Source organism: Galleria mellonella, unplaced genomic scaffold, assembly GCF_026898425.1.
Source record: "Galleria mellonella isolate WM207_F2 unplaced genomic scaffold, CSIRO_AGI_GalMel_v1 utg32, whole genome shotgun sequence".
NCBI lineage: Eukaryota > Metazoa > Arthropoda > Insecta > Lepidoptera > Pyralidae > Galleria > Galleria mellonella.
Genome location: NW_026442075.1, coordinates 5560171 through 5572216, shown reverse-complemented (window position 1 = coordinate 5572216; position 12046 = coordinate 5560171).

Genomic DNA, 12046 nt, shown 5'->3' with positions numbered 1-12046 from the left:
ACTCGACATTTTTCTTTCACAAATTGACCATTATGATCAAATAGAAAATATTTTAATATAGATACGCATGTATTATAGTTATTCTCTATTACGAGATACCATATCGAATACTTTGTTTTAAATTTACTGCAAATTGGACGCATTGCACGTCGGGCGCGTAAAAACGACGTAAATCGGTTTATGTTCGCATGATGCAACGTTATTACTGTCACCCGTACAAGTGTATTTAAAACTATAAAAATCCCTCGATGTGTGATAAAATGTTTTAGTAGCTTCTGTAATGGACGTGTTTATTAACAATATACTTAATAGCGGTATGCCAATACGTATGTCACTACGGTCTATCATATTTATAATGGAATAAAAAGATGACAGTTATTTACCATTATAATATGTGTAAAATGTAACGAAGTCAAAACTGCATGTTAAATATTTTAGTAAATATCATTTATGAAAATAGGTGACACTAAATGGTTCTTGAATTTATTTACTGTTTGGGTGTTTGTTGATTTGTCTGGTTGTGTTAGTGTTTTATGTATAAAATAACGGGACTGATTGTGATAATTTTTTTACAAGATATTGAACTTAACCGTCGTCATTAATATAAATTAGAAACTTTCAAACATTACTATTCAAAAGTGTGTAAAAATGATATTACTATACTATACAAGAGGCCTAGCTCGTATTTCATAAAAGTACTTTTAGGCTTATGGATTTTTATGAGCCTAAATACATGTCTAATATAATTGAACGAATTTATTTTGTTTCCAGATTAGATCACAAATCAACAGAGTATATGACTGTTGTAATCTCAACAGCTACAAATGCTTTGACTAGACTTTGCCTCCTTCAATATTTATAGCTCTTCGACAAAAATTTTTAACATACTTTAAATACCACCAAGTTAAAAATAGATTTTTAATTTATATTTATATGTGTTTTTTGTACAACTTTGTCTTTTTAAAATGCATATGTTACACAAAATGTTCGCCAGTAATCTAAACTTACTGTAATTAGTAATTCTGCAATCGACACAGTTAGTAGTCTAAATTACGCTGCTGACTTCTGTGGTATATAAATATAACTAACATTATAGATTACAGTTAATTTAGGTGCATTGTATACTTTCGCTCACCTTTCATTTAAACTAAGTTTCATCAAAAATTTTATATCCCGCAGAAGTCGGCGGCGGGATCTTCGTTTCTCTTATTGGTTTTACATTAATTTTATCATTCTTTATTTTTAAAACACTCTCAGGGAGAAGTAATTAGTTAGCTATATTTATTTTCGTAGACGTAAAGTTTGACTATGCTAGAACAATTTTCGACAACTTTATCTACAAGCGAATTCATAAAGAAGTCATTAATACTTCGTCAATTTATCGTAAGTCAGTCCAAGAGTAACGCATTATTTATTGCGTGGAAAATTGACAAATTGCGTGTTTCTAGCCTTTGCAAACGAAAAAAAAAAGAATCTGATATCACTTAAAACTTAATGTAGCTTTTATTGAAGATTTTTTTATAGATTTGTAGCTAAAATTATGCCAGATTCGTGTATTATAAGGATTTTTAATATTATGCACTATATTAAAGTTACTGTATTAAGAAATATTATTAAAATGGTAAAATACTTATATCTAGTAGCTAGAAGAGTATACTGTTTAGTAAAATATAGATTTTTATAGAGTTGAAAAGTAGCATTTAAATTTATATGATCTAATATTAGTAGTATTTTTATATTAGAACGTAAGATGAAATCTTATAATAGAAAAAAATATTGGAATAGTGTTTTATAAAAATTTTATAAACTGAAAAACGTATATGTGGATCAAATAAAATATACACACTCTTTCTCTAAAAGTGCTATTAAGCGCCAACAATGAACACTATCAATCGCCACTAATATTTATTATTAACGAGAAAGTGAATTTGTATGTTAAGTCTTAGCTCTTTAACAATCCAATTAATCTACATAAAATTTGGTAAACACATAGTATTTGAGATAAAGAAGAACATAGGCTTAATTAATATGTATGATCATGCTTCTAAAATTGCAGATAAAGACTAGTACAATATAATTTTGATGCAACTTAGAATGACAAACAAGCTTACAGCCCAAATGATACAAAATGGTAACCGTCGTCTACAGACATGAATAATATCATGGACATAACAGAGTAAACAGAATCGTCCAATACACCCTTCATGCGTTGCCATCCCTGAAAACTAAGGTGTTATGGCTCTATACTCCGTAATTTCATTTCCACCTGTAATGGAATAGAATAGATTTTTTTTGGAAAATAAAGAAAAGGTCATGTACCTTTCAAACCCTAAACACATAAATATAATTAGATCATTATAGTGAACACTCGATCATTAGGCCAAATTAATAAATGTGTGATCGTCTAGTAATGTAGGACCCTTTGTGTGTGTAATAACCAAGAGGTTCTTTAATTGGTATATGACAGGAGTTAAATAATGAAGATGATTGATAAATCTTTAAGGACTAAGAATGCTTAATGAATTATACTCATATTTCATGAAACTAGAAAGTTATGTTCATTTAATATTAAATTACAAAATAAATGAAAAAAAAAATAGGGTAGTGGTCGAGCCCCCCACACGCCCAGACCAGTGGAAGACTTTCCAACTATCTATAGTTCTTCCTCCTGAAAAGACAGGGACATTGAAGATGCATGATGCACTGGGTGGGTAGGGAAGTACAGAGTATTCTCAGTTCCAAACCATATCAAAAGTACATTAGTATATCAACATTACAATGGCTCCACCAGTCCCACAATGCTTCCAGTAGAAAAGTAGTTGTTTTACCAATGGCATAGAATCAAAACGGAGTCCCTGGGATCACTCAGACACGAGAGTTTACTTTGGATGCAACCCCTTTCGGTCCTCTAAGGTGACATTAAGAGATCACCCCGTAGATACAGCACGTAGAAACTGAAGTCCCAGCATCACTCAGTCACGAGCTTACTTATGGGGGTTTCCCTTCGGCTCAAATATGACAATAGAGATCAAACTGTGGAGACAGCCCGAGATGCGACTGAAATCACGAGATCACTCAGACACCAGAACTTACTTATGGGAGAGGCTCCTTTTCGTCTCTATATTGTGACATTAGAGATCAACCCGTGGAGACAGCCCGATAAATAGTGTGATAGGGTTTACGTTCCACATCGTAAGATTGGCAAAGCCAATATAATGTTGATAGCTGCTATATGTAAACATAGCATATTTGATTTTGTATAATTTACGAGTACTTAATACAAGAATACTCAAGGATTAAGATAGGTTTTGTGTTTTGATTACTAACTTTTATCATAAAATAATATCTTATAATCAATGAATTTCTATTAATTTATATACCGCAAAGCGCCCTCTTCACGTAAAAATGTACAATATGTTTCCAACTTCCTAATCTTCTGTAAAATTTGACAGAAATAATTAATTTTAAGTCTTAATTGTATGCCTATAAGTTCACTAAATTCTACTCACAATTTATTAAATATTATAATTTATAAATTTTGTAACATATATGATTTTTATATGAAAATAGTAGTTTTATTAATTCAGATCCATTATGACGTACAATTTTTTTTATACCACTGAGGTGGCAAACAAGCATATGGCCCATCTGATGGTAAGTGGTTACCGTAGCCATTTTGAACATCTATTTAACAATGCATCAATATCAAACATCATAAATTAATATTAAATGAATGTTCATATAGTATTAATTTTGTTAGATCGATTTCTAGCTTTATACATTTTACTGCAAACATTAAAATATTAATTTAATATTTAAATTTCTTGCAAGTTCAACACCTCTGCACAAGATGGCGTTAAATGTATTTTTACACATATGGCGAACCGTTACACACCCTTCAAACCGAAATATAGCCATACAAACAACTGTTTTATGGTAGAAACACGAATGGAATAAAGGTACCCAAGCAGATGACTTGTGTACAAAGTCTTTCTCTGGTTGTTATTGTTAAATAATTTAGTGTACGTTAAATAATAACAATATTATTTATTATATACTAAGTTGCAATATTTCATACTACCTCTACCTCCAGATTGTGACAAATAACTCTCAGAGCAGAGTGAAAATTGAAATGCACAGTCAAAGGACTGTGCTATGAAGGAACATATAAGATTTTTACTATCCAATTTGAAACTGACATTCGTTTTATATACTTTCTACATACAATTTTAATATACAAGTAGCACGGTCAAAACAATAATAAAATGTCATTGCTGGTTCAAAATGTGATTAGTTCAATGGAATTAGGATATATATAAAATAAGGCACATGTATTATCACTATCAAACATCATATCAACTTCAAAGAAATTATAAATTAGGCATTAGACAATGGACTAGTAACTAAAAGATATACCTTTGTATTCTATTTGATACTGTAAAATTTATCTGAGATCTAAATATAACAATTCAAATCTATGGTATTATTATAAATTGTTCATTGTACTCAAAAAAGTTGTCAGATAAATAAACATTACTATTATTATTAAAAAAATTACATTGACTAACTACACGTGTATTTGTCTTATTGTAGTAAAGCGATCTGAATGTCTGAAATTTAAATAAATCACCCCTATATATATATAGAAACTTACATCAAATATTCACAAAAGCTTAAATGCTCAGAATTTAACGCCGGATATTAGTGAGTAAATTGAACAATACACTAAAGTACTTAAAGCAATATGGCGGTGGCTCGGCCAAAGGTGGATGTAATCCCAACTCCTGTCTGGTTCCGAAAACTTTAGTTCAGCTAAACCTGGAACAATCCACTAGAGAATCCCGGTTCAATTCCAGTAAATGTTTAGTTTGCTCATGGCTTGTATAAAATTAACACACTTGATACCTTAACATAAATAAAAGTACAATAAATTACTGTTACAATCACTTGTTATTTGACTATCACAAAATAATAATATTATAAACATGAATAATAAACTACTGATATTCCATCTAAAAATAGACTCCCAATTCTACCAAAATTCAGTCATCATTAATATTATATAAATGGTCGACGTCATCGTTACTTTCAAAATTAGTGTGTTTAATTATAAAAATGATTTCACTAATACATTTATTATATATCTCTGAATAATACAGACCGTTAAATATTTAGTGCTTTGCTATTTCTGAGAATTAAGGATTTATATTTTTGTTTTAGATATTACACTGCTTGATATACCTGTCAGATCAAATATGATTCCTACGTACTTAATTTAGAACTTTGTTCAGAAAATAAAACAAAATTATTTTCAGTCAATCATTGGACTAACGCGGAATAAAAATTATCCAATAAATCTGTACTTTGTTAAATATATCACGTAATGCAGACAAATAAGTTGAATTGATAGCATTGATCGAGGGATGGGTAACAGCATCCCTCTTAAAACGTCACTGAAACCCAACTGCAATTGCCAACACGCCTGCCGAGCATGCCAAGCACTGGCGAAACTCCCCCTTATGAGGGAGGTTAATGCACAGTAATGGATAGTTAACGGCTGCTATGATCATGATGATGATAGATACTATTTTAATTTCAAATTGGGGACCGGTAGACAGCAGAGTTCGCCAATTCGGGGGCCGACCACATACTCTTTTGTTGCAGTATCCGGCCGTAGTACCTTCCTAATGCTCCTCAAATATTGTGTCTAAACTGCGCCCACCATATACCCTTTTGTATAGACATTCCGTCACCCGTATCCAATAGCGAGGACGGGATGCTTTAAATATTGTACCGAAAACCATAAAAAAAGATACTATTTTAAAACACATGTTCACTACAAAAATCTTCTATTCTTAGCGTTACCTTTTACTTTAGGATAAAATCAAAATTGAAAGCTAAATATTCAATTTCAATAAAATGTATTCTGACAAAGTAAAAGTTATCGATTGTCTCAAAAGTCTTTAGTGGTCATATAACTAATATTATTACATCGATATCAGTTCTAGTAGCACTTGGCTCAGCTAATAATTTTGCTGAGCTGAAAGTAAAATACATTACTTTATTAGTTTTCTTAGGAAGTATATAATATTAAAAGTCCAATAATGTATGAAATTTTAATATTACTAAATGAAGTATAATAAAGAATGAAGAAGATACAGAAAAACCTTGTATGGTTATTAAGTTTGTTGAGTGGCTTATATACATATATATATTCTATTACCATGTCAGTGTGACAGTGATTTTGTTTTTTTTTTCTTGCGTAGTAACCACTCGACATATAGTTATGACTATGATATTATAAGAGTGTGTAGTATTTAACATGGAGAACGATATAGGTTCTTTTTTATTTCGGATTCAGTGATTCAGATAATTAGACAAACTAAGTCGTAGTTATAAATGATTATTTACTGAATAATTAAAAATTTTGTTCTTATAAAAAAAAAAGTAACAGATTATTGGATTAGATTACATCCTTTCGGTAAACATTTAAAATTGGTTTAGAATAACAGTAATTAAATAAAATTTAGTAAGAGTATAATATAGATACATAAAAATAAAGTAGAATTATAAATCTCTTCCTCTTTGAATATGTTAAAACTATTTTAAAGTAAATTTATTGTAATTTTTTTTCTTTTTACTATCATCAATACATTCATAAGTAAAAAGTAATACTTCTTTATTTTGTCATGTTGTAACAAGGCATAAAATATACTAAAACACTAATTAACATTATATTATTGTATTTTATTTATTTCTTTTTAGACATTAATATAATAGTTGTTCAAAATAAAGCCTTAATCCCTTTGTAATAAAACACAGATTGTTTACAATATTGGAGTCCGTCATTATTATTTTTCTCCCACCTTAGTTTAACGAATAAAAAAAAAGTATTGACTAAATGGAGGCGTGTGCGCGGACACTTGCTCCTGTAAAATAAAGTAATTTGTGTGTTTTAAACTGTATGTGCCCTGAAGAACCTGTAAGAATTTGTGTGTGCACATATAGGAGTTGAGAAAGAACTGTTGATCACCTACAGAAGAAAAATTCAAGAAGCCGATGTCAGGTTAGTCCTTCTCGATAGACCAAATCTTTTCCTTATAAAACGCTTCCACTGCGGTGTTTTACCTTAAAGAATAGTAAATAATAAAAATCGTTTAATTATTTCCGTAAATTGCATTAAATAAATATATCATTAGTTCGAGTAATATGTGATTTTCTATGTAAACAATATAATATATTAGAAAATAATAATGCAAATAAATATTCATTTATTCATAATATCGACAGAAATTTATAATAAATAATTACATATATTGTGTATATAAAATTAATATGACGCAGTAATGCCATCCGCTTTTACTAACACAACGCAAAGCTATCAATTTTGCTCATGTATCCAAGATTTATGAACCGCTTAAAATTGTTAAACTCGAGATCTACAAGCATATTTCAGTAAACTGTTAGCAGCTGAAATTCTACAGCGTCCATATCTGCTAACAAATTGTTATTACGTATTTGTGACAAGCTAAACAGTCAAACGCCACAAATTGAACTGGCGGCGCGAAGCAATACTATGATATGCATTTCTTTTATTTCTATAGCTGACATCTCTTGTAAATTCTAATTTCTGTCGAACTAAAACTTTGCAAGGAGACATTTGGATACAGTTGTTTTTGCATATCTCTCTCTAAAATGTATATGTAAGTACATTTTGTTAGTATTTACTTTATTGAATTCTTTACTATCAATGTTGTAAATGTGAATGTTTACAAAAATATTATGATGTTTGTTTCTTAATCAAGTTAAACAAATCTGAATAAAATTTAGAATATATTTATCCTATAATTTTTGACTGTAATATAAAATTAAGACATAAGGGTTTCATTTTAATTTTCATCTAAAACTGCGGGTTACAACTAGTATTATTTATGTAAATATTTGTGACGATATTTGAATGTCTGATCATTTGATACATAAACTTTGTAATGGGTGAAAATGGTCTGGTAGAGTAGTTTGCCCATCGTAGGAAAATTTAATTATTTATTTATTTATTTTAAAAGGTACATCAACAATGTAAATGCAAACATTAATTTTAATTGATATATAGGGCTTGCATCTTGCATTTACACCAATTACAGATGTACACGATATTTTCTTAAGTCATCGATTACATATTAACAAAACTGACGACAACAAAACAATAAAAAAAACATACAGGTGATAACATAAGAATACTTAAAATATAGAATTATTAAAACAGTGCACACAGTATTAAAATTATTAGTTGTGGAAAAATTTTGGTAGCATTATGAGAGAACTTTTAGAATTTCATTCTTGAATGACTTGGGGTGGTCGTGAAATATATCAAAATTCAGGGACTCGTAATTAGAATTAATCACGATGATTTTTAGGGAGAACCGCATGTGGGCCGATCTCACAGGATAAACAAAGAAACAAAAAAGGAAAAAAAAGAAAAGCTTATAAGCTTAGCTAGAAATTGAGTTCCTTGACCCCGTTATTAACAACCTCTTTCCTCTGATAGACAGATTTAATAAAGAAATATATTTATTTATAATTAATGCGAGCAATGCCGCTGGGTATTTTTTTAAGTTATTGTTTCAATATTTTTATTTTACTGACACAGACACCATGACATTTAACATCGGAAATTTCTGTATTTCTTATTTGGAAAATGATTGCAATTGATAGATAATTGGTATCATGATAGTAATATAATTGTTATGATACCTTCACTAAGACACCTTTCTCAGCTAGTTCATATACAGTTTTAAATGATATATTTCTTATTGTTCTCCAATGACAGCAGTACTATTAAAACCACTTGATAAATTACAACGGATCAGGTTAAAACAGAAACCCTATATAATATTTATAACGTGGACAAATGTCCGCAATTGGACACTCATTACGTTCCTGTTTACCGAATTGTTAATTTTATAGCATGCTGGTGACATTTTAAACACCACAAATTTAATTGTATGCTTAGTGAACGTAAAAGGACTGATTTTAGGCGTATAATAATGTTCACTATCCGTAACATATGATTTTTTTGCACAGCTGCTCCATCAACATATTATAAGATCAAAAATGCGATATGTATATACCTACTTTGAATCTACGTGCATACATTACGATTCAATCTTAGTTCAGGTATATTTATAAGAGGAGCTATAAGAAAAAGAAATAAGGTATATACCTAAGTAGGTATAGATGGATAGATAGATACATAGATACTAGTAAGCTTATTATAAATACAAACAATTACATTGTTTGTTTTTATAATAAGGTTTATAATAAGTTTTTACAATAAATAAAAAGATTGAAGAAAAGATTATATTGAGAAAACGATGGCGGCCTTGTTGCTAAGAGCGATCTCTTCCAGGCAACCTTTGGATGGAGAAAAGCAATTATAAACATTTGGACCATACATGCATTTTGAGTAGGTAAATGCTTTTTTAGCTGTAATAGTGTTATCGTAGACATTAAATACAATATAATAATATATTCGTACTTACGAGATAGTCACAATATAATTCATTATGAAGACAAAAATAGTAGGTAAATAATTTTTAACATATCTCAAAGTGAAAATATTGAGTTATTTAGTTTTCTACATACATCCACGCTATACTATATGCTATGCTCATGCTATGCTCACAACTCAGGTTACATGTTTATTTCTATAATTAATAACGCAAATTTAAAAATATTTGTAGTCTAGTGTTATTTAATTCATTATAATTGTTACTTCATTTTCTCACTCTATATAATTATGTTAAAGTAAATGCTGTGAATATCTTTAATAGGCATGCGCATTAATATTGTATTGTATTTAATGTTTGTTATATGTGTTATAATGCAATATGGTGTTGGTGTTCCTTTAAATAAATAAATACTACGTACCTACTCACTATTTACTAGCAAATAATTAATATTTGAATTATTTTGCTGAGACAAAGAAACCTTTACGTCAATCAATAAAAGTTTAAAGTGAAATCAAAAACCTATCAATTCTAAAAAGAAACATCCGTTGACGCGGAATTGATACAAATATCGCCTATATTATATACACACTTTAAATATTACACCCACTTTTCAAAGTCACTTTAAAAGAGAAGAATCAGCAAGAATCTATAATACTGTATATTACAGAAAGCAATTTGTTCTTAATAAAGTAATGAATTATATTCGCCGTGGACCGAATGTTCCAAATACTTCACGATCATTTATTATTAATTTGGAAATGCCCGAACTAACTTAATAGATCTTCCTACCCAATCTAATTTCATCATCTATATTTCACTTTGTTTGTGCGTTTCGCACCCTGACATAGTTTTCAATTAGAATATAAAAAAAAGTTTCTTAATTTGTCTATATAATATGTTATTATTGTTTTTTTCTTTTATACCACTGAGGTGGCAAACAAGCATACGACGTAAGCATAAGCGTTCATAAGCGATTACTGTAGCTTATGAACGCCTGCAATACCAGGAGCATTGCGCGCGCGTTGCGCGATCCTCAGGAAATCTCTTTACTGCTTTTTGGAAGAACTCCATGTTGTAGTCTCTTGAAAAATCCTCGAAAGGGAGCTCTTTCTATAACCTGAGCGTTTGTGGGAGAAAACATCTCTGAAACCGCGCTGTACGCGACCATCTAGGCTCTAAGGTAAGGAGGTGAACTCAATGTCGACGGCGAGCTGTATCATGGTAGAAAGTGACCGTGGGCATCATATTGAACAATTCCTTTGAGCATAGTCCGTTGTACAAACGGTAGACGTAGAGCGAGGCAAAATCTTTCCTAAGACTGAAGAGTTCGATACCGCTTGTAAGTCTGGGATCATCGATAATTTTCATAGTTTGTCGTTACTCTGAGTCGAAAGGTTTAAGCTGGTATCTAGGTGCCCATAAGTGAGATTAATACTCCATGTATGGCTACATTTGTGATTATAGAGAATTAATCGTTGATCCGGCGTGCAGTTTTGCTTCGCTCTATTAAGCATATCTGCTACGTTTTTTCGATGTCAGCTTCACCTTATCTTCGTGATGACCACAAAACTGTACGTCACTCAAGTTGACATCAAGGATCGGAATGCTTTTAGATATGATAAAGGACGTGCCTTGAAATTGTAGAGTCACGGTAAATGATGGTTTTTTAGCAGTGAACGCGCAAGCTTGTGTCTTAATTGGGATAAACTGGACTAAGTTTTGTCGTCCCCAATCAGAGACCCTAGCTAACGTTCTCTTGATTGCTTGAATATGTTGCATATATGTTAATTTTGTACAGATCTCGATAATTCCTTTAACTATCTATAGGGGTTTTCCTTTGTGTATTTCATACTTATTTTACTATGATTAAAGTGACTCAAAGATTCAAACAAAACAATTATTTATATATTAACACGGCGACTGTTAGCAACACATTATTACTTAGTAAACACCTCCAGGAAAACAGTTGCTATGCTACTAATTGTGTTGAAAGCTTAGGTTTTGTTACTATTTGCATAGAAAAGCTTGCTAGCTTTTATAAGAAAAACAATTGTAATTACTTCAAAGGTTCTTACGGTTTTAATAAATATTTACACTATAAATTAATTTTGGAGAACTATTATTTTATGTTCGTGCATTTCATTATAGCATTTTCGTATGGGGCATGGATTACCAATATGAATATAATGGTCCAATTATTAATATAGCTTAAACCCAATAATCTAGGATTCGGAATATTATATTATGAACGATACTATGCTAAATTTAGCTCCGTATTTTGAATTTTTGTAGTACAATTGTGTGATCTAATTTTTTTTTTTGGAATTTAAAAATTAAATATAATTAGTCTGATAATATGATATGAATTTAATGACTATATGAATAACTAGCGACCCGTCCCGGCTTCTCACGGGTGCACATTACATCACATCACATTATAAACCTCTAAATTTATCAATGTTTCTCTACTATATTATGCATGTATTGTACATATAAATTACCGTGTGATTCCGGCATATAATAGACCACCCCTTCCA